General features: G+C 46.6%; 1 protein-coding gene across 6 annotated transcripts in view; it reads right to left on the reverse strand.

Moving 5' to 3' along the window:
* VWF (von Willebrand factor) overlaps positions 1–24,317 on the reverse strand; it is a 197,711-nt gene that overhangs the window by 155,381 nt on the left and 18,013 nt on the right. For 5 of the 6 annotated variants that reach the window (XM_067695488.1, XM_067695485.1, XM_067695489.1 and 2 more), the window contains 2 exons: positions 23,115–23,284; positions 5,202–5,286 (listed from right to left, as the gene is read on the reverse strand). The gene's annotated coding sequence lies outside the window, so the exon portion shown is untranslated. Of the gene's footprint in view, positions 1–5,201; positions 5,287–23,114; positions 23,285–23,388; positions 23,408–24,317 lie in introns of those variants that run through there. The other variant, XM_067695487.1, reaches the window with a different exon arrangement.

Below are 24,317 nucleotides of genomic sequence, written 5' to 3' on the forward strand. Positions count from 1 at the left end.
GTTCTGAAGCCCACTTCCTGTTCCAACTAGCTGTTCTCCGGACCAGAGCTGTCTGCCTCTCCTGATGCACACAGAGCACCTCCACCTACCACTAATAATTAGTTGCCATAATTTGATGTATGCAACATATAAGGACATCAACGTGACACCACACGATGGGGCACAGCGTGGCTTAAAGGGAGGGGAAGAAAAGGTGCGAACACAGAGCTTGTTCAGAGAAGACACTCTGTGATCTTCATCCTGAGGATCCTAACCCAGGCGACTAAATCCAGAATCCCCGCTGCCTACACTCCTGAAACCACTCTGCAATCCTAACATTCATCTGGTATCTGGGCTGGGTCTGGGGATACAAAGATGAGCAAAACTGCATCATCCTCTGCCCTTAGGGAGCTTACGGTCTAGTGACAAGAATGACATAAATCTAAACAAATCTTAACTACAAATGGTGATGAGACCTATGTCTATAAGATAGTGATGCTGTGGATGTACACCTGTAACAGAGGATTCCAACCGAAACTGATGGGGCTGGGGCGGGGGGGGGCAATGAGCTGAGTTCTAGGATGAATAGGACTAAAATCAAACCAAAGATGGGAGGAGCACTTCAGGTCATGGAACCAGCATGTGCAAAGGCCCAGGGGCAGGAGGAAGCTACCTATGAAGAACCCAAAAGACGGTTTGCCTGGCTGGTACACAGAACACAGGGGAAGCGTGGTAGGTGATAAGGCTGGAGAGGTAAGAAGGCGCCAGATGTGACGTGAATCCTTTCTGTTTTCAGGGCACTTTCACAGACATGCCCTCCTCAGGGCACCGCCATGTGTTAGCAAGAGCCGGCGGGACCGTTCCCGATCTGCAGATGAAGTGGACGCTCAGGAAGGTGACTTGCCAGAGGCCACAGAGAGGAAGTGGGAAAGCCCAAATTCACCCCTTGCTCTCAACTCCTGCTCTCTGCCCTGCACCACCATTGCACCCCCTGTATTGCAGTCCAAGCTGAGCCTGCTTAGGGCCCCACCCTCAAATCCCAAAGCGGAGACTCCGGGTCTCACAGCTGGAAGGGCACCTTCTAGCCTTTCAGGAAAGGGCTGAAGGGTCCCAGAATCTCTGACTGAGCTCTCCCCGGTTTACTGTGAAACACGGGCTGGAATCCTTTGAGCTCAGACTTCATTGGTGGGAAAAGGCTTTGGGATGATACGGTTTGGTTGGATCAAGCAACCCTGCTTTGAATTCAGTGAGTCCACATTTCCAGACGTCTGCTTTGAAACACAGAAAACGCCTCTCGTGAGCCAGCCACATCCTCTCATAGGAAGCTTTTACCCACTCATTCGGGAACCGCAGGAACTTTCCCTTTATCTTTATGCCTTCCTGAAACACAACCATTCTCTGTGTGAAATGGCCTCTCCATACTAGAAAACGTTTGTTGATTTAGGAAAAAACACGTATCTCTTTCTTCTTCCACAAATGTTCAAGGACAAATCCTTATGTCCTCCTAAACATCCAACCTCTCTCTTTCTGTGAGACTGAATTTACCTGCTATAATTTGCATGAAAAATTTAATGTATCCTAAACCGTGGGCCTTGAGCAAGCTGCCACCACCCCTCCCTCAAGCCATTTTCTGAGAAGGGAGCCTCTTGCAGGAAGAGAAAGCCTCGGACACTTAGGATCCCGTCCTTGCAACAAGCAAACAGTAGAATATAATCATGCCCTTGATTGGAATTAATAGCTGCATATACTTAATCACAGAATCTCGGAAATGGAAGAAGTCCCAGAGTCCTGGAGGTCAGAGTCTCCACTTACTTCATCCTCCACCTCGAGAAAGTTACAGAATTCCTCTGGCCCTCGCTTTCCCCCCAAAGAGTCAGATGTGTGTGGAGGGAGGTTTAACTACTGTCTCCGTTTTTAAGTTTTGAGCCAATAGTGAAAGCTCAGGGTCTTTTACATTAAAATGTGGGTTTCTGGTTCACTTAGAAGACCCGGCAGGAAGACTGGCTCACACTCTCGGGAGGGAACAATTGGCAGGAGATGAGGGGCTCCCCTCGTTGGATGGGTATGTTCTCTAAAATTTGCAAGTCCCTTCCACCTGCTCTTCTGTCTCCAACAATGAGGTCCATCATCAGTTGTCATTTATCATTCCACTTGCCTTATCTTTTTTTTTTTTTTTTTGCGGTACGCGGGCCTCTCACTGCTGTGGCCTCTCCCGTTGCGGAGCACAGGCTCGGGACGTGCAGGCTCAGCGGCCATGGCTCACGGGCCCAGCCGCTCCGCGGCATGTGGGATACTCGCGGACCGGGGCACGAACCCGTGTCCCCTGCATCGGCAGGCGGACTCTCAACCACTGGGCCACCAGGGAAGCCCCGCCTTAATCATTTTTTTTAGAGCACAGAAACATTTCTTTGTAGCCACTTCTCTATCAAACGTGGAAAAAAATCAGACACTCCAAGAGAGCTGAGTTTCAAGAAAAACAAGAGGCCATATTTCTTTGTAGAAACTGAAAAATATTCCTCTGCATTTGGTTAGCTTCTCTCTGTGGTTCTGGCTACAATGCATGTAAAATTTGGAATATTTTCAGTTTAATATGAAAGTTGCGTTTGTTCACATGTTTAGGAGAAAGCTTTCTTACAACTGAAGACAAATTCTTTAAAGATCTTTTTAAAAGCTGAAAATGGTTTATAACTGACATTCTTTCATGCAAATAGTGGCCAGTTTAATGACTTCAATAATTGATATTCTTTCCACTTAAGTTATCTAGAGAAGCTGCAAGTCTAGATCAAGAAGCAATGAAAATATTTCCCTAATCCTACCCAAATGTATAAATATATATGAAGTCTACATACTAGATCATATTTTTAGTTTTAATGAAACTAGTCACGATTAGAAATAAATGCCTCAGGGACCTATTTCTCAAAGTAGGAATCATAAATCTCAGGATTTGGGTCTATAAAGAGTTCACTTACTAGGTGCTGATGAGGGGATACTGACCAAAATTTAATCACATGAAGGACTATGAGAGAGGCTGGGAAAAATAATCTTTAGCTATGTGTCCAGCTAAAAATTGGAGTTCTGTTGCTAAAGAAAGAGGGTCAGAATAACTATTAGAGAATCAGCAACAGATTCTGCCACAAAGAAAATTATCCCTGATTGAGACTATAAATCTAATGTAACCTTGATGCCCAAACCAGACATGAACAATATGAGAGAAAAAAAAATCCCTGGCCAGACTTACTCATGAAGATAGAGTAACAAGTAAAAGTAAAAAGTCCTAAACAAAATGTTAGCAACTGAATACAACAGTATATTACAAAGAAGATATATTCTGACCAAGTTTTATTTATTCCAGAAATTTGAGTGGTCTATCAATAAGTTTCAAATAAATTTGAAAATCTATCATTATCACATACCACCCTAACGGATTAAAGGATGAAAATTTGAGCATCTCAACTGATGCAGAAAAACCATTTGACAAATTTTCTCATTCATAAAAACTCTGGGAATAGAAGAAACTACTTTAACCTACTAAGATTTTTTTTTAATCTATTTATTTATTTTGGCTGAGTTGGGTCCTCCTTGCTGCGCGTGGGCTTTCTCTAGTTGCAGATAGCGGGGGCTACTCTTCATTGCAGTGCGCGGGCTTCTCATCGCGGTAGCTTCTCTTGTTGTGAAGCAAGGGCTCTAGGCGTGCGGCCTTCAGTAGTTGTGGCTTGCGGGCTCAGTAGCTGTGGCTCTCAGGCTCTAGAGCGCAGGCTCAGTAGTTGTAGTGCACAGGCTTAGTTACTCCACGGCATGTGGGATCTTCCCAGACCAGGGCTCGAACCCATGTCCCCTGCATTGGCAGGCATATTCTTAACCAGTGTGCCACCAGGGAAGCCCTAACCTACTAAGATTAACTGACAAAAACGTATGGGATACCATTTGCAACAACATGGATGTACCTGGAGTGCATTATGCTTAGTGAAGTCAGAGAAAGACAAATACTGTACGTTTTCACTTGGAATTTAAAAAATAAAACAAATGAATGAATACAACAAAACAGAAAGAGACTCACAGATACAAAGAACAAACTAGTGATTACCAGTGGGGAGAAGGGTGGGGGAAAGGGCAAGATAGAGGGAGATTAAGAGGTACAAACTACTAGGTATAAAATAAACAACATAGAATGATTTAATATACAGCACAGGAAATATAATCAATATTCTATGATAACTTTAAGTGGATTACAATCTATAAAAATACCAAATCACTATATTGTACACCTGAAACTAACATAACATTGTAAATCAACTGTATTTCAATTTTTCTAAAAACCTATTCTAATGAGGAAACGTAAGAATGTAACATCAGTCCCCTTCAAATAAGAAACAAGATAAGGATGCCCAATCTTACCACTTCTGTTTAAATCACATTGGCAAATACAACAAGACAAGAAAAATAAATTAGAGTCATAAAGATCAGAAATTTTAAAAAAAACTACCATTAATAACATACAATATAATTGTTCCAAAAGTATCTACAGACAAAATATTAAAAATTAATAGAAATATTGGCAAGGTAACCAAATATAAGATCAATATTTGAAAATCTAGGGACTTCCCTGGCCGGCCAGTGTTAAGACGCCACACTGCTGAAACCCATAGAATGTACAACACCAAATGAACCCTAATGTAAATTGTGGACTCTGGGTGATACTGATGTGTCAATGTAGATTCATTAATTGTAACAAAAGTACCCTCTGCTGAGGATGCTGTTATTGGGGGAGGCCGTGCATGTGTGGGGTCAGGGGGTATACAGGAAACCTCCGTACCTTCTGCTCGATTTTGCTGTGGACCTAAAACTGCTCTTAAAAATAAGATCTATTTTAAATTGTGCAAAGAAAAAGCCAGAAAAAAATCATTTCAAAATATATGCATCTGTGTTGTGAAAAAGGTCTAAAAGACATAAACAAAATCAGAAACAGCGGTTACCTCTAGGGCCACATTTCTCAAACTCTAACATGTATACAAATTACCTGAGGACATTGTTAAAAGTGTTAATAATCGTAGTCTGATTTAGTAGGTCTGGGGTGGGGCCCAAGATTTTGCATCTCTCACAAGCTCCCACAGAGTGATAACTGGAACCAGCTCATTCTGGCTTGCAAGAGCTGATTGTTGTATTTTTAAGAATTTTGTAAATCAGTTATTAAGTAGTCATTATTAAAAATTTAAGGGACTTGCCTGGCAGTCCAGTGGTTAAGACTTCGCCTTCCAATGCAGTGGGTGCAGGTTCGATTTCTGGCTGGGGAGCTAAGATCCCACATGCCTTGCAGCCAAAAAAACAAAATATAAAACAGAAGTAATATTGTAACAAATTCAATAAAGACTTTAAAAATAGTCCACATCAAAAAAAATCTTAAAATAAAATAAAATAAATTTTAAAAAATAAAAATTTAATTATATAAACTTATAATTAAATAAATAATATTTAAAACAGAGATAACAAATACTGGAAACTCATCATTTCCTAATTATTATACATTTTACCATTATCTATACTCTTGAGGTTATACGTCCATATATATCAGTACAGTGGGAATTCTATCCAATGGTGTGGTACTACACAAGTCTTTCCAATTTTGCATTCAGTGACATTGAAACCACACCCCATAGGTTAATAGAAGCTGGTGACTAACAGAAATTCCTGAGCTTGTTTTACAGAACAGCAGGTAAGGGAACAGCATGTTAAAACCCTTCTGCTTGAAACCTGACTTTACTGATTAAGCTCTCTTTAGTTATGTTTTTTACTTTCTTTAACTGCCTACCCTCCAAGCTTCATATACCTTAGAAATATATTGCAAGACTCCTTAACCACCCCTGTAGACAGTAGTACCTCTGACGTATGGGTTGCCATAGTAATGGAGGCTTAAGCTGTTTTCCAGAAACTTGGAGTCAGCTCATGTCCAGTTTGAGATGGCTAAGACTGGTTGGGACCACTGATCCTAAAACTGGGCCTGCACAAATGTCCAATGAACGACCTTTTGACGTCAGAGGGCCCAAAACTCCACCCTCAGATCATGCTGAGTGCCTCCGTTTTTTGCATACGCGTCCCATGAAGAAGCATGACGCAGATACGCCTGCGCAGAACACCAATTACCTCACCTTTTCTCTACCTCCCATCACATTTTTCCACGTGTAAGAATACCCTGCTTCTTTATGCCATAAATATCCCAAGCTCCTTGCCTTCAAGGAGGCAGATCTGAGACTTTCTCCGGTCTCCTCACTTGGCTGCCTTGAGAATAAACTCTTTCTCTGCTGCAAACCTTGGTGTCTCGGCGTTTGGCTTGCTGAGAGTCAGGTAAACAAACCTGGTTCAGTTACATCACATCAGTAGCATGAAAATGTAGCCATAGTGGAGGCTGCAGAAAGCCGGCTATTAATCATTTATCAAGCACACCACTGCTCTGGGATATAGAGTGCTCGTCTAGGGCATGGGATCAGAATGGGGGAAAGTTTTAAGAGTGAGAGAAGGAAGAACTGCCAAACACGAACGCTACAAACATTGAATAGAAATTTTGCCCCATTAAGGTTTCCTGAATTTCTAACTTGTTAGTGGCAGGTAGCGCTTAATAAATGTTCACCAGCTCTACAGACGAATGAATGCTGTAAAGGAGAACCAAGAAGTTTCCACTTGAAAACACAGGATGACCCGCTTCACTTCCCACAGGAGCTGGGGTAAAAGAATCGGGTGTGTGCTCCTGGGGGCCCTGGCAGGGGAGGCCCAGGGCTGGTCCTCTCCCTCACTCCCACCTCAACATTTCCTGTAGGATTTTGGTTCCCGTATCTGGGAGCCAGTATTTATTTAACTCCTCCCCTGGAGTTCAGCAAGAACTATTCAGCAAGAAAAGCCCAAGGCTGCCCAAACTACTGGCCAAGTAAACAAACGGCCAGGACTGGAAGGGGACAGCCGGCACCCAGCAGACTCCGGGACCCAGCACCAACCACAGTCTGGGAAAGGCTCCACTCACACCCACACCCCCTCCAGCTCTGTTCTGCACTCTCTTAGAGCCATCCATCAGCTCTAACTCCCTACTCCCCATCCAGGGAGCATCAGCTGAGCCTTACCTGGGTGCTGGCATCATTGTACGTGATGGAGACCCAGAGTGTGGGACAATCTACTCCAAGAGCTTATACTTGGTGAGGGAGGAAGTTGATGAACAAGTGTTCGTATCACCCTAACATTCATATGGTGAAACCCTAATTACCCCCAAGTGATGGTGTTTGGAGGTGAGGCCTTTGAGACATAATTAGGGCTAGAATAGGTCAAGGGTGGGGCCCTCACGATGGGATTGGTGCCCTTATAAGAAGAGGAGGAGACCCAAGATCTCCCTGCCTGCCTGCACCCAGGAAGGCCATGTGAGGGTCCAAGGAGAAGGCAGACCAGGAAAAGAGCCCTCCCCAAGAGCTGAATCTGCACCTTGATCTTGGACTTCCAGTCTCCAGAACCGTGAGAAATAAATGTCTGTTGTTTAAGCCATGCAGTCCATGGTCATTTGTTATGGCAGCCCAAGCTGACTAAGATACGAGGAAACCGGGCTTCCCTGGTGGCGCAGTGGTTGGGAGTCCGCCTGCCGATGCAGGGGACATGGGTTCATGCCCCGGTCAGGGAAGATCCCACATGCCACGGAGCAGCTGGGCCCGTGAGCCATGGCCGCTGAGCCTGCGCGTCCGAAGCCTGTGCTCCGCAACGGGAGAGGCCACAGCAGTGAGAGGCCCGCGTACCACAAAAAAAAAAAAAAAAAAAAAAAAGATACGAGGAAACCAATGTAAGTCAGATGGTGACAGTGCTAGGGAGAGGATGTAGGGTAATGGGAGTAAGTGATGGGGGCGAGTGGTATTTATGGAGGGTAGTCAGGAGGGCCTCTCTGAGGAGGTGACATAGGAGCAGAGGCCTGTATGAGGGCTGAGTCTTAGAATACCTAGGGAAGAATATTCAAGGCAAAGAGAGCTGCACAGAAATACCTGAGTGGGTGCACACCTGCTGGGCTCAAGGCAGCTCCAAATGAAGGGAACAGAGAAGCATGATTGGAGCTGAGGCCAGTATGGCCAGGGGACCCATCATGAAGGGTTTTATGGGCTGGTGAAAGGAAGTTAGCATTTACTCTGGGAGAGATGAGGCGCCACTGGAAAGTTTTGAGCAGGGAAGGGACATGATCTGATTCATGTTCTAAGAGGATCATTCTGCAGGCTCTGTTGAGAACAGACAGTGGGCGAGGTGGTGAGGGAAGAAGCATGGAAACCAGGTAGGGAGCTGACGCAAAAGTTCAGGCAAGGGCTTCCCTGGTGGTGCAGTGGTTAAGGATCCGCCTGCCAATGCAAGGCACACGGGTTTGAGCCCTGGTCCAGGAAGATCCCACATGCCACAGAGCAACTAAGCCCATGCACCACAACTACTGAGCCTGCGCTCTAGAGCCCGCAAGCCACAACTACTGAAGCCTGCGTGCCACAACTACTGAAGCCCGTGCACCTAGAGCCGTGCTCCACAACAAGAGAAGCCACCACAATGAGAAGCCCGCACACTGCAACAAAGAGTAGCCCCCACTCGCCGCAACTAGAGAAAGCCCGTGCAGCAATGAAGACCCAATGCAGCCAAAAACAAATTAATTAATTAACAACAACAACAAAAAAAGGTCAGGCAAGTGATGGTGGTGGCTCAGACCAGGATAGTGGCAGTGGAATCAGGGTCCTGGTTCTATTTATTTATTATTTTATTTATTTATTTTTGGCTACACTGCATGGCTTGCAGGATCTTAGTTCCCCAACCAGGGATCGATTGAACCTGTGCCCCCTGCAGTGGAGGCACAGAGTCCTAACCACTGGACAGCCAGGAAATTCCCCCGGTTCTATTTTGAAGGCAGATCTGACCAGACGTGCTGATGAAGTCTTTATGGGGCATGAGAGAAAGAAAGGGTCAAGGATGACCTGAGGTTTGTGATCTCAGTGGCTTGAGTCTGTATGACATCATGCCATGAAGACAGGACACTGTCTTATTCTTCCTGACTGTATTCCTCAGGAGAGATAGAGGGCACAGTGCCCGGCCAATGATCAGAGAGAGGGGAAGGAATCCAGGAAGAGAGGGGAGGCCTGGGGGGATGGGCAGGTGAAGGAAAGGGTACTCACACCATTGATATCCACAAAGTCCTGCCTCCCCAGAAAGTCTTCCTAGAATGACCCAAAGAGCACTGGCGGCTGGACCGGCCCTTCCCAGGGGTTATTCTCACACCCATCTGCGTCCCAACCCCAGCTCTCATCCTTGCACCAAAGCAGTGTGCTAGCCTGTTTGAGAACTGGTTTTACCGCTTTTACGTCACCACTGGGTTGATCCTCACAGGGTTAGGCTATAGCTTTGACCGCTGTAACAGACAACCAAAAGGATAGAAAGCCTTTCTCCCTCGGCTCCTACTCAGTACGTAAGTCATCCAGGCTACAGAGACCTGGCACCATCTATTTCTGCTCTGCCATCCCCCCGCCCGGGGACCTGGCCATATCTCATGGTCTCAGACAGCTTCTCACCACATCCGTGCCCTGGAAAGCCGGGGGGGGAAGGAAGGAGTGGGCAGGGTTGTGGCAAAGACAGCCCTGCCCTTTAAGGATATGCTTTTATCCCACTGGCCAGAACTGGACTGTATGACCCAAGGAGGCTGGGAAACAGAGACTGGATTCTGGGACCTCATGTCCCCATCTGGATCCACCGGCTGTGGAAGGAGGGAAGGAGAATGTGGGCGGGTGGCAGCTCTGCCTGTGGGTCCCCAAAGCAGTTGAAGGTCAATGCCTTGAAGCTCAATTCCTACTCCTTGTGTGAGCCGCTAGGGATAGGGTCCAACTCAACCCCTTTCATTTTTCGTACAGAACTTTTCACCATTCGAGGCATGTTCACCCATGAAATTGTACTTGATCTTCACCACACCTTGTTAGGGAGGTAGTTTTATCAGACTTTACCCACAAGAGAACCAGGGCTTAGAGAGGTGGGAGGGTTTGCACAGGGTCGCAGGCTGGTGGATCTCTGAGGTTTGAACTCTGACCTTCTCTCCAGATTCCTTGCCCTCACTCCTCACTAACAGGTCATTTAATGGATTGTTATTTTGATGTGGGGCACAGGTGACCCCCACCACCAACACCACCACTACAATCTTTCAGGAAAGACAGCTGCTAAGAGACAGATGCAACTTGCTAGAACCCAGGCAATGCCATCAAGCTTGTGGAAGAAGAGGCTCTGCTCCCCTTGCACATCAGCGTGTGTGACGTGGACGCAGAGGACGCAGAATCAAGCCGTCAGTACACATCAGCTGACAACCCCAGGGCAGAAGGCCTCCTCGCCTACAGCATCCTCTGGGATTATGGGTTGGTGTCTGTGCCGCCGGTTGTGAAAATAGGTTTATTATCACCTGTCATGAGTCCCAGAGTGGCAGTCCAGTGGTTAGGACTGCACTGGCAGTCCAGTGGTTAGGACTCCATGCTTCCACTGCAGGGGGCGTGGGCTCGATTCCTGGTCAGAGAACTATGATCCCACGTGCTGTGTAGAGCAGCAAGAAATGAAGGAAGGGAGGAAGGAAAGAAGGAAGGAGAGGAGGGAAGGAGGGAGGGAGGGAGGGAGGAAGGAAGGAAGGAAGGAAGGAAGGAAGGAAGGAAGAAAGGAGAGGAGGGAGGGGGAAGGAAGGAAGGAAGGATGGGAGGGAGGAGGAAAGAAGGGAGGAAGGAAGGAAGGAAAGAAAGAAGGAAGAAGAGGAGGGAGGGAGGGAGAGAGGAAGGAAGGAAGGAAGAACATTCACAGAAAGATAGACAAAATGAAAAGGCAGAGAGGGGCTTCCCTGGTGGCACAGTGGTTGAGAGTCCGCCTGCCGATGCAGGGGACACGGGTTCGTGCCCCGGTCCGGGAAGATCCCACATGCCGCGGAGTGGCTGGGCCCGTGAGCCATGGCCGCTGAGCCTGCGCATCCGGAGCCTGTGCTCTGCAATGGGAGAGGTCACAACAGTGAGAGGCCCGCGTATGGGAAAAAAAAAAAAAAAAAAAAAAGGCAGAGGACTTTGTACCAGATGAAGGAACAAGATAAAACCCCAGAAAAACAACTAAATGAAGTGGAGATGGGCAACCTTCCAGAAAAAGAATTCAGAATAATGATAGTGAACATGATCCAGGACCTCGGAAAAAGAATGGAGGCAAAGATTGAGAAGATGCAAGAAATGTTTAACAAAGACCTAGAAGAATTAAAGAACAAACACCAAGAAGAAATAAAGAACAAACAAACAAAGATGAACAATACCATAACTGAAATGAAAAATACACTAGAAGGAATCAATAGCAGAATACTGAGGCAGAAGAACAGATAAGTGACCTGGAAGACAGAATGGTGGAACTCACTCCCATGGAACAGAATAAAGAAAAAAGAATGAAAAGAAATGAAGACAGCCTAAGAGACCTCTGGGACAACATTAAATACATCAACATTCACCTTATAGGGGTCCCAGAAGGAAAAGACAGAGAGAAAGGACCCGAGAAAATACCTGCAGAGATTAGTCGAAAACTTCCCTAACATGAAAAAGGAAATAGCCACCCAAGTCCAGGAAGCGCAGAGAGTCCCAGGCAGGATAAACCCAAGGAAAAACACACTGAGACACATAGTAATCAAACTGACAAAAATTAAAGACAAAGAAAAATTACTGAAAGCAACAAGGGAAAAACAACAAATAACATACAAGGGAACTCCCATAAGGTTAACAGCTCATTTCTCAGCAGAAACTCTACAAGCCAGAAGGGAGTGACATGATATATTTAAACTGATGAAAGGGAAGAACCTACAACCAAGATTACTCTACTCGGCAAGGATCTTATTGAGGTTCAACGGAGAAATCAAAAGCTTTACAGACAAGCAAAAGCTAAGAGAATTCAGCACCACCAAACCAGCTCTACAGCAAATGCCAAAGGAACTTCTCTAAGTGGGAAACACAAGAGAAGTAAAGGACCTACAAAAACAAACCCATAACAATTAAGAAAATGGTAATAGGAACATACATATCGATAATTACCTTAAACGTGAATGGATTAAATGCTCCAACCAAAAGACAACTTTTGTATCACTGAATGGATACAAAAACAAGACCCATATATATGCTGCCTACAAGAGACCCACTTCAGACCTAGAGACACATACAGACTGAAAGTGAGGGAATGGAAAAAAATATTCCATGCAAATAGAAATCAAAAGAAAGCTGGAATAGCAATACTCATATCAGATAACATAGACTTTAAAATAAAGAATGTTACAAGAAACAAGGAAGGACACTACATAATGATCAAGGGATCAATCCAAGAAGAAGATATAACAATTATAAAGATATATACACTCAACATAGGAGCACCTCACTATGTAAGGCAAATGCTGACAGCTATAAAAGAAGAAATCGACAGTAACACAATAATAGTGGGGGAATTTAACAACTCACTTACACCATTGGACAGATCATCAAGACAGAAAATTAATAAGAAAACACAAGCTTTAAATGACACAATAGACCAGATAGATTTCATTGATATTTATAGGACATTCCATCCAAAAACAACAGATCACACTTTCTTCTCAAGTGCACATAGAACATTCTCCAGAACTGATCACATCCTGGGTCCCAAATCAAGCCTCGGTAAATTTAAGAAAATTGAAATCATATCAAGTTTCTTTCCCAATCACAACGCTATGAGATTAGAAATCAATTACAGGGAAAAAAACGTAAAAAACACAAACACATGGAGGCTAAACAATACGTTACTAAATAACCAAGAGATCAAAGAGGAAATTAAAAAATGCCTAGAGACAAATGACAATGAAAACACGAAGATCCAAAACCTATGGGAGGCAGCAAAAGCAGTTCTAAGAGGGAAGTTTATAGCAATACAAGCCTACCTCAAGAAACAAGAAAATCTCAAATAAACAACCTAACCTTACACCTAAAGCAATTAGAGAAAGAAGAACAAACAAAACCTAAAATTAGTAGAAGGAAATAAATCATAAAGATCAGAGCAGAAACAACTGAAATAGAAACAAAGAAAATAGTAGCAAAGCTCAATAAAACTAAAAGCTGGTTCTTTGAGAAGATAAACAAAATTGATAAACCTTTAGCCGGACTCATCAAGAAAAAGAGGGAGAGGACTCATATCAATAAAATTAGAGATGAAAAAGGAGAAGTTACAATGGACACAGCAGAAATACAAAGCACCCTAAGAGACTACTAGAAGCAACTCTATGCCAATAAAATCGACAACCTGGAAGAAATGGACAAATTCTTGGAAAAGTATAACCTTCCAAGACTGAACCAGAAAGAAATAGAAAATATGAACAGACCAATCACAAGTAATGAAATTGAAACTGTGATTAAAAATCTTCCAATAAACAAAAGTCCAGGACCAGATGGCTTCACAGGTGAATTCTATCAAACATTTAGAGAAGAGCTAACACCCATCCTTCTCAAACTCTTCCAAAAAATTGCAGAGGAAAAAACACTCCCAAACTCATTCTATGAGGCCACCATCACCCTGATACCAAAACCAGACAAAGACACTACAAAAAAAGAAAATTACAGACCAATATCACTGATGAATATAGATGCAAAAATACTAGCAAACAGAATCCAACAACACATTAAAAGGATCATACACAATGATCAAGTGGGATTTATCCCAGGAATGCAAGGATTCTTCAATATACGCAAATCAATCAATGTGATATACCATATTAAAAAACTGAAGAATAAAAACCATATGATCATCTCAATAGATGCAGAAAAAGTTTTTGACAAAGTTCAACACCAATTTATGATAAACACTCTCCAGAAAGTGGGCATAGAGGGAACCTACCTCAACATAATAAAGGCCGTATACGACAAACCCACAGCAAACATCATTCTCAATGGTGAAAAACTGAAAGATTTTCCTCTAAGATCAGGAACAAGATAAGGATGTCCACTCTCACCACTATTATTCAACATAGTTTTGGAAGTCCTAGCTACGGCAATCAGAGAAGAAAAAGAAATAAAAGGAATACAAATTGGAGAAGAAGAAATAAAACAGTCACTGTTCGCAGATGACATGATACTATACATAGAGGGTCCTAAAAATGCCACCAGAAAACTACTAGAGCTAATCAATGAATCTGGTAAAGTTGCAGGATACAAAATTAATACACAGAAATATCTTGCATTCCTATACACTAATGATGAAAAATCAGAAAGAGAAATTAAGGAAACAATCCCATTTACCATTGCAACAAAAAGAATAAAATACCTAGGAATAAACCTACATAGGGAAACAAAAGACCTGTATGCCAAAAACTATAAGACACTGATGAAACAAATTAAAGATGATACAAACAGATGGGGAGATATACCATGTTCTTGGACTGGAAGAATCAATATTGTGAAAATGACTGTACTACCCAAAACAATCTACAGATTCAGTGCAATCCCTATCAAATTACCAGTGGCATTTTTTACAGAACTAGAACAAAAAAATCTTAAAATTTGTATGGCAACATAAAAGACCCCGAATAGCTAAAGCAGTCTTGAGGGAAAAAAACGGAGCTGGAGAAATCAGACTCCCTGACTTCAGACTATACTACAAAGCTACAGTAATCAAGACAATATGGTACTGGCACAAAACCAGAAATATAGGTCAATGGAACAGGATAGAAAACCCAGAGATAAACTCACGCACCTAGGGTCAACTAATCTTTGACAAAGGAGGCAAGGATATACAATGGAGAAAAGACAGTCTCTTCAATAAGTGGTGCTGGGAAAACTGGACAGCTACACGTAAAAAATGAAATTAGAATACTCCCTAACACCATACACAAAAATAAACTCAAAATGGATTAGAGACCTAGATGTAAGACCAAACACTATAAAAGTCTTAGAGGTAAACATAGGAAGAACACTCTTTGACATAAATGACAGCAAGATCTTTTTTGGTCCACCTCCTAGAGTAATGGAAATAAAAATAAACAAATGGGACCCAATGACTTAAAAGCTTTTGCAAAGCAAAGGAAACTACAAACAAGACGAAAAGACAACCCTCAGAATGGGAGAAAATATTTGCAAACGAATCAACAGACAAAGGATTAATCTCCAAAATATATAAACAGCTCATGCAGCTCAAATTAAAAAATCAAACAACCCAATCCAAAAATGGGCAGAAGACCTAAATAGACATTTCTCCAAAGAAGACATACAGATGGCCAAGAGGCACATGAAAAGCTGCTCAACATCACTAATTATTAGAGAAATGAAAATCAAAACTACAATGAGGTATCACCTCACACCAGTTAGAATGGGCATCATCAGAAAATCTACAACCAACAAATGCTGGAGAGGGTGTGGAGGAAAAGGAACCCTCTTGCACTGTTGGTGGGAATGTAAGTTGATACAGCCACTATGGAGAACAGTATGGAGGTTCCTTAAAAAACTAAAAATAGAATTACCATATGACCCAGCAGTCCCACTACTGGGCATATACCCTGAGAAAACCATAATTCAAAAAAAGTCATGTACCACAATGTTCATTGCAGCTCTATTTACAATAGCCAGGACATGGAAGCAACGTAAGAGTCCATCGACAGATGAATGGATGAAGAAGATGTGGCACATTTATACAATGGAATATTACTCAGCCATAAAAAGAAACGAAATTGAGTTATTTGTAGTGAGGTGGAGGGACCTAGAGTCTGTCATACAGAGTGAAGTAAGTCAGAAAGACAAAAACAAATACCGTATGCTAACACAGATATATGGAATCTAAAAAAAAAAGTTTCTGAAGAACCTAGGGGCAGCACAGGAATAAAGATGCAGACGTAGAGAATGGACTTGAGAACACGGGGAGGGGGAAGGGTAAGCTGTGACGAAGTGAGAGAGTGGCATGGACATATATGCACTACCAAACGTAAAATCGATAGCTAGTGGGAAGCAGCCGCATAGCACAGGGAGATCATCTCGGTGCTTTGTGACCACCTAGAGGGGTGGGATAGGGAGGGTGGGAGGGAGACGCAAGAGGGAGGAGATATGGGGATATATGTATACGTATAGCTGATTCACTTTGTTATAAAGCAGAAACTAACACACCATTGTAAAGCAATTATACTCCAATAAAGATGTTAAAAAACAACAACAACAAAAAGAGTCATGTACCACAATGTTCACTGCAGCTCTCTTTACAGTAGCCAGGACATGGAAGCAACCTAAGTGTCCATCGACAGAAGAATGGATAAAGAAGATGTGGCACATATATACAATGGAATATTACTCAGCCATAAAAAGGAATGAAATTGGGTCACTTGTAGAGACATGGATGGATCTAGAGACTGTCATACGGAGTGAATTAAGTCAGAAAGAGAAAAACAAATATCGTATATTAATGCATATATGTGGAACCTAGAAAAATGGTACAGATGAGCCGGTTTGCAAGGCAGAAATAGAGACACAGATGTAGAGAACAAATGTATGGACACCAAGGGGGGAAAGCGGCAGGGGGGTGGGGGTGGTGGGATGAACTGGGAGATTGGGATTGACATGCATACAGTAATATGTATAAAACAGATAACTAATAAGAACCTGCTGTTTAAATAAATAAATAAAATAAAATTCAAAAAAATAAAAGAAGGAAGGAGAAGAGGGAGGGAGGGAGGGAGGAAGGAAGGAAGGGAGGGAGGGAGGGAGGGAGGAAAGAAGGAAGGAAGGAAGGAAGGAAGGGAGGGAGGGAGGGAGGAAGGAAGGATGGGAGGGAGGAAGGAAAGGAGGAGAGGAGGGAGGGAGGGAGGGAGGGAGGGAGGAAGGAAGGAAGGGAGGGAGGGAGGAAGGTAAGAAGGAAGGATAGGAGGGAGGAAGGAAAGGAGGAGAGGAGGGAGGGAGGGAGAGAGGAAGGCACCATGAGAGGGGACAGCAGGCTTCCCCCCGGGCTCCTCAGGGACACCACCTGAGCCCTTGACATTTGCCCCCCAGCATCCTTCCTCCCATACCCACAGCCTGTCTGTCGCAATTTCCACTCCTGAAGCTATAACCCCCCACCCTGCAGACCTAGCCCACTCCTACAGTGCTGGGCAGGCTTGCAAGGACTGGCAGAAATCACAAAGCCTAGAAAATCAGAGCAGAATGGGCATTAGAGACCTCCAACACCACGGCCAGAGTGGTACCACATGGCAGAGGCCTGATGAGCACACATTATGTGCGGGCACTGCCTGAGGTTCTCTGCATCTTGCTTTACCTAATTCAGAAGGGACTACCTGGCTTTGATCCCAACTCTGCCACCTAGACCTGTGTGACCTCAGACAAATTAGGCAACCTCTCTGTGCCGCCATGCCCTCATCAGCAAAATATAGAGGATAATGAGACTCTGCCCCAAAGAGTTGTTGTGATGATGGAACGAGTGAGTACAGTTGATTCTTGTCGTTCTAGGTAGTGATGTCCTATGAGGTCACTATGGACACTGAATTAGAGAACATTGAACCAGTGTTCCCGGGGGTGGGTGGGGGGGAATCAGGGAGGGCAAGGTTCCCACGAGCGGTCACATTTTCATCATCCAGTCAATATGTTAGCTTATTTTATGTGTGTTTCTGCTTAAAGACACTTTTTTTTTTTGGCCTCGCCACACGTCTTGCGAGATCCTAGTTCCCCGACCAGGGATCGAACCCGTGCCCCCTGCAGTGGAAGCTTGGAGTCCCAACCACTGGACCACCAGGTGATTCCCTAAAGACACTTTATTTAATATAAACTGTTGCTTCGTTAACACTGACCTCACGGCCAACAGCACTACAGCTCAGGCCTGAACAAAGTTGGTGTAACACAGGTACTTTCTCCACAAGGCACGTCCCAGCCTTCTTGTGCGTGGGAACCTTAGCACTTCAGCGCTGTGCTTGGGGGGCATTTTAAACAGCGAAATCACCAACAGAAAACACAAACGTGAGAAAAACGTGGCACCAAATAGACTGTGAACAGGAGAGACTGAGCTGAAGCAAGATGGCTGAGCTACTCCCTGTTCAGCTGGGAACATGAGTGTCCAGCAACTGACAGTTGTCACTGCTCTGCACACACTCTCGAAAGACTGCGAAGTACTCTGAGTAATGATTGGGGGGATTGCAAATAAATTTAGGATACCTACTGAGCTGGATATTGCTATTCCCACTTAATAGACGAGGAGAGGTTGAGGATCCGGACCAGGTCACAAAGTGGGTCAATGGTGGTGTCAGGACTTGAGCCCACATGTGGGCCTGGCTTAACCCTTTTCTACGCTGCCCAGAACAGGGACCCCAGCGCTTCCCAAGCTGCCTCTGCACAGGCTCACACAGGCTGGTCCCCTGCCCTGCACACAAACATCATCGCCTGTGTTTACACCAGAGCTTCCTTTCCCAAACCTCCTTGACTCTGAGACCCCTTAGGAACAAAGAGGTTTCCCAGTTTCCTGCCTGGGCTGGGGCATTCCTCCCTCTGGCTGCAGCACCCCACCCCCAGGCCTTCTCTCCCCGCTCTGCCTCAGCGCCTCTCACTCCACACCAGCCACCAAGGCAGTCTGGCAAAAGGCTTGGGGACAAGTAGCTGTGGATCTATGGATCTGTGGATCCTCTCGGCTGGCCTTACCCAAGCGAGGGCAGAAGCCCCAGGAGAAAAGAAAGCGAGATGGGTGCTGAGGAGGAAGAGGGGCCCAGCCCCAGTGAGCAGGGAGCAGAGGGGAGGCTGGGCAGATGGATGGACAGGTGTGAGGGGCAGAGAGACCCTGGTGCCCACATCCCACTAGATCTTCAGAGAAGCCGGCATCCACCTGGACCAGACAGGTAACCCTGCCACCCTCTCAGGCCCGGGGTCTCTGAGTGGATTTGACATCCCCTCGGAAAGCTGGAAAGAGGCGCCACTCTGCAGCAACTTGCGTCTCTGTTTACCTGTTAACAGGGGTCAGTAAACTATGGCCTGAAGGCCAAATCCAGCCAGCAGCCTGTTTGTGTACAGCTCACTAGCTGAAAATGGTTTGTATGTTTTGTTTTGTTTTTTGCGGTACGCGGGCCTCTCACTGCTGTGGCCTCTCCCGTTGCGGAGCACAGGCTCCTGACGCGCAGGCTCAGCGGCCATGGCTCACGGGCCCAGCCGCTCCGCGGCATGTGGGATCTTCCCGGACCGGGGCACGAACCCGTGTCCCCTGCATCGGCAGGCGGACTCTCAACCACTGTGCCACCAGGGAAGCCCTGGCTTGTATGTTTTTAAACGGATGAAGAAAGAGGGAGAGGTAGGAGGAGGACAGAAGACTCGATGTCACCCACAAAGCCTAAAATAGTTACCTTTTGTAGAAAAAGTGTGCGCACCCCTGACCAGGATTGACCCAGCTGCGGAGGCCCTTCACCCACGCATCCCTGGCGCGTGACACTGGGTGTGTTATTCAATTTCTGGAAGGCTCAGTTTCCCCATCTGTAAAGCCAAGGCGGGAACAGCACCCGTGTCCCAGGGTTGTGAGAGTGAAGTCAGGTGTAATGGATCCCAAGCCCTCAGCCCAGAGCCCCGTGCGCTCCTGCGCGCGGCGCATTCCGCTAGCCGATGGCGGCCGCGGTGGTGGCGCCAAGTGTGTGACGGGAAGATGAGGAAAAGAGTCCCCTCCCGACCGGCTGACCTTCCCCATGTCACACAGAAGTGGGGAAACTGAATCCCGGGGGTGACTCATCTGAGGTCACTCGGCTATAAACAGGATGTCACCAGGGCCGCTTCCCACAGGCCTGTGAAGGCGCTTGGCGCCTCCCTTCCACCACCACCCCCCACCGTGTCTCCCCTACCCCTGCTCTCGAACCCCTGCCCTCCGCACTTCTCCACACTTTTGTCCTGGGTCCCACTCTCACAGGACCTTGCTCTTCTCAAGAAGCTGATGGCCCTCCACTGCTGTGTTAGTTGCCAACAACTAAAGTCATTTCCTATCCTAGGGGTATTTGCATTGAACACGCACCTCCTAGACCCCCAGACCTCCACAGGTATTTCTCTCTGACTGTGTAACGCCAGGCACAGTGACAGATGCTAGGAGCTGCACTGAAAACCACAGATGCCACTTCAAACCAAAGCATCTCGGGAATTCCCTGGCGGCCCAATTGTTAGGGCTCCGCGCTGTCGCTACCGTGGCGCAGGTTCAATCCCTGGTCGCGGAAATAAGATCCTACAAGCCACATGGCGGAGCCAAAAAAAAAAAATTGTGACCAAAGTCTCTCAGATCCACTATCCAGATTCTGTGTCACCCGCTTAGCTCACACTCTGAGCAGACAGACACACGTAAACACAGGATTTGACCACGGAGTCCAGCTCTGCCGTGGTCCAGCTGGCCCCCCAGTCCCCTTCCCTCACCAGTCTCCTGAAGTTGAAGGATGCAGGGTCTCTCTGAGGTCACATAAGAAGGCCCAGGCCACTTCCATCTTTTGAGATTACCGGTACATATATTTTATAAAATGAAGAAATGCCCCAAGCAGGGTTATGGAACTTGTGGTCTATTTTACACATTTACTTGCAAAGTTTACACTTTCGACCCCAAAGGATAGTGCAATCTAACGGCGCTGATCCGCAGAATAATTTCAGGATTTATAAGAAACATGCACGTATCCTGAACTCTCAGGCAGAGCGGTCTAGTGGGGAGATAGGGGGGAGTTTACAGACGAACAGCAGCGACTTCTTTCAGTTCCGTGGGCGTGTCTCTGTGATGATTGCAGCTCACTTTGTTGGGAGATGAAGTCCACGAAAATGAGACAGGAGTCCAGGGCTGAAGCTCCTCTCGCCCGGCTCTCCAGGGAATTCCTAGACGCCCTCCTACAGCTGAGCCTGGCTGAGCGGCTGCTCTCGCCCGCATCCTGGACCTAGTCTCTCTTCTCTTGCAACAAGCCTGCCTGGAAGGCCATCCGCTTCTCCTCCGGGCTAGGTGCAAATTCCCTTTCTGTTCCACGAGACCTGCCATCACCCTGCTATGCCCTCTCTCCCTCTCCCTAGTCCCAGGAGAGTCACCAGCTGCTTCTCCTCCTAGTGCCCAAAGCATAACTCAAGTACTGTAAGTACCGGAAAGGAAGAGGAACTTCACAGCTACAAACACCGCCTCGGCCAGGTGATCAAGGTCAACACCGACATCATAGGTCATAGTGATAGAACATACCCTTGACATGTAATGAACATGGGACTTGACCTCTGTGATCTTCCTCCCCAAAACCCATAACCCCAGCCCAATCATGAGAAAAACATCAGACAAATCCCAATTGAGGAACATTCTGCAAAATTCCTCCCAATTGTCAAGGCCATCAAAAACAAGGCAAGTCTGAAACACTGTCACAGCCAAGAGAAGCCCAGGGAGACAGGATGACTAAAGGTAACGTGGGATCCAGGATGGGATCCTGTAATGGAAAAGGAACATTAGGGGAAAAATAAAGAATTCTGAATAAACTGTGGACCTCACTTAATAATAACATATTGATATTGGTTCATTAATAGTGACGTGTGTACCACATTAATGTTAGATATCAATAATAGGGGAAACTGGGCGTTGGGTGTACGGGAATTCTCTGTACTACGTCTGTGCAGTAATTCTGTGAATCTAAAATTGTTCTAAAATTAAAAGTTTATTATTTAAAAAAATGAATTATGAATGAGTGGCTCTGTTTCATCCTTACCCACCTCTAAAACACAAAGTACTAGGCTTAACTAGAGGGCAGAATGGCGGGCGGATACGAACACAGGCTCCAGCCTCAGACACGTGAGGTCTGAGACCTGGCTCTGTCACTCACTGCTGCTGTGTCCTGGGGGGGTTACTGGACCCCTCTAAGCCTCAGGTTCCTTCATTTTAATGGGAAGGAGTGGTAACTACAGCGACAATTTCGTGGAACTGTTCACAAGATTAGTGTGTAAAGCCCTTAAGTCAGAAAATTTTCACTGTGCTGTTGATCTGTTGTGTGGCCGGGACCCAAGGACATCTGGGCGCACGGCTGCCCGTCATGGGGAGAGCTGAGTGGCCAGAGGCCTCCACCACGAAGAGGGTCACGTCCTCTGGGGGAGGATGGAGTCCAGGGGAAGGGGAGGAAGGCAGGTCTGGGAGGCCTCCCGTAAGTGACCACACTCAAGGGCCTCCTTGCCATGCCGGGAAGTACAGGGTGTTGTGTCCACTACAAAGGCTACAGAGGCATCCTGGTCTCTGTTCATGACCCAGAGCACAATGGCCGGAAAAGCCACTCAGGGCCCAGGCCCAGCAAAACAGACAGCATCTGCGCCTCCCCTCGGAGTCCCCACCTCTCGCAGGACCGCTGGCTGCACCACCACCCCGAGGAAACCGCAGGGAACCTGGGCCTCCAGCGCCCTCACCAGCCAGGCCGCAGCAAGGCCACCTCAGAGCGGCCAGGCCGGCAGGGCCCTGAGCCCACCCCTCGGAACTTATGGAGCACGGCTGTCCGTGGGCAGCCCTGGGGGGCACCTGCTGTCCAGACAGGTGGGCAGAGGCCTGTGCTAGGCCAGCTGGGGCGTGAGTCCTGACGCTGCCACATGGCCTTGAGCAATCTCTAATCCCTCAGTGTCTCAGCTTCCTGCCCCATCCTGGGGAGAACAGGCCTGTCTGCAAAACCTCACACCCTGGGACTTCCCTGGCGGTCCAGTGGTTAAGACTTTGCCTTCCAGTGCAGAGGGTGTGGGCTTGATCCCTGGTCGGGGAGCTAATATCCCATGCCTCACGGCCAAAAAAACCAAAACATAAAACAGAAGCAATATTGTAACAAATTCAATAACGACTTTAAAAACGGTCCACATAAAAAAAAAAAAAAAAAACCCTCACACCCCAGGAATCAAAGAACCCAGGTGGATGGAGGGGCAGAGGGCCCTCCCGCCCCCCAGCTTTCTCACTCCCCAGGCCGCCCTGTGGCTCCGCGGCTCCACACGGCAAGCAGCAAGGGCGCTGGGGGGCCACGTGTGCTCTTTAACACAGAACCCGCTGATCCCTGCAGGTGAGGCTTGGCCCCATTTGAATGATGTGGAAACTGAGGCCCGGGGGCTGAAGTGACCTCAAGTCACCCATCAGGTCAGTGACAGAACTGGTCCTGGGGCCAGACTCCTCCTCTGGTGCCTCTTCCTCACCTCAGAGCAGAGGCTTCACTGCTGTCCTCAGCTGAGTCGGCACACCGGGTTCCCGAGCCTTCGCCTGCCTGGGCTTCACGCTTCATCTCTGTGATCTCCTGGCCTTCATCTACCGTATGGGGAGTATATGCTCGCAGAACTCCAGTTTCTTTGAGGGACTGTGGCAGTCTCTGTGGGACGGACAAAACAAACAAAAACACCACCTCAGTTTCTGCCCTCAAGGACCGTAAACTCTTAACAACAATAACTAAAGCTTGAAAACCACCCTACATGCCTTTCCTTTTCTCACTTTTCCTTCAGAGCAGGCAGGCGTAGTTAGTGCTGTTTTACAAACGCGGGCTCGAGATGGAAGGGGAAGCCTAAGTGGAGAGCTGTGATGTTCTGACTGAATCCCATGGTACCTTCTACCTGCGGCACCATCTCCAAGAGAACTAGAATGGAAGGCAAAACTTGACGATGACCATTGCTTCATGTAGGACTCTCTCAGCTGCAAGTGACCAAAAAAAGGGGGGGGGCGACAAAAACAAAATAGGAAACAGGAGCTCACTTAACTGAAAGGTCCAGGGGTCAGGCTGGGCAGCCTGCCTGGGACCTCAAAGACTGAATTCTCTCCATTTCTCAGCAGCTGTCTTCCTCAGGCCACATGTGATGACAAATGGAGAGCGTGGTTCCAGGGTTTGTGCATCCAGGTTCAAGCTCATCAGGGAGGAACCCCTACCTCTCCCGCAGAAACCGCAGCTTAAGTCTCACTGGCCCTGGGTGGAGCCCAAATCCCTCCCCAAACTCATCACTGTGGCTTTGGTGATCCATCGTGGCTTTGGCCAATGAGGCTGAATTACAGAGCTGGATCAACCGCACCCAAAGCAAAAGGGCAGAGAGAGGGTGGGGACGGAGAGAGTCTTAAAGGAAATTTGAGATCCCGGACGATAAATACCCCAACGTCGGTCTCCTCCTGCCCTCCAAACAGATGGTCCAGGAGGCCGGGTGAAGCAGTGTACAAGGTCAGAGCAGGTTAGAGAGGGTTGGCAGAGGGAGGCAAACAGAAAATAACCAGCACACCAGGGTGAGGCCTAGATTCACCCCCGCCCGCCACTCTCGGGAGCAAGCCCAAGTTCTCAGCCTGGAGTAGCAGGTGCTCTGGCCACACTTTCTCCCTCCGACCCCGGTCCCCTCTCTCACCACCCTGACGCCCAAGCCCCTTAC

Source organism: Pseudorca crassidens, chromosome 11 (assembly GCF_039906515.1).
Source record: "Pseudorca crassidens isolate mPseCra1 chromosome 11, mPseCra1.hap1, whole genome shotgun sequence".
Lineage (NCBI taxonomy): Eukaryota > Metazoa > Chordata > Mammalia > Artiodactyla > Delphinidae > Pseudorca > Pseudorca crassidens.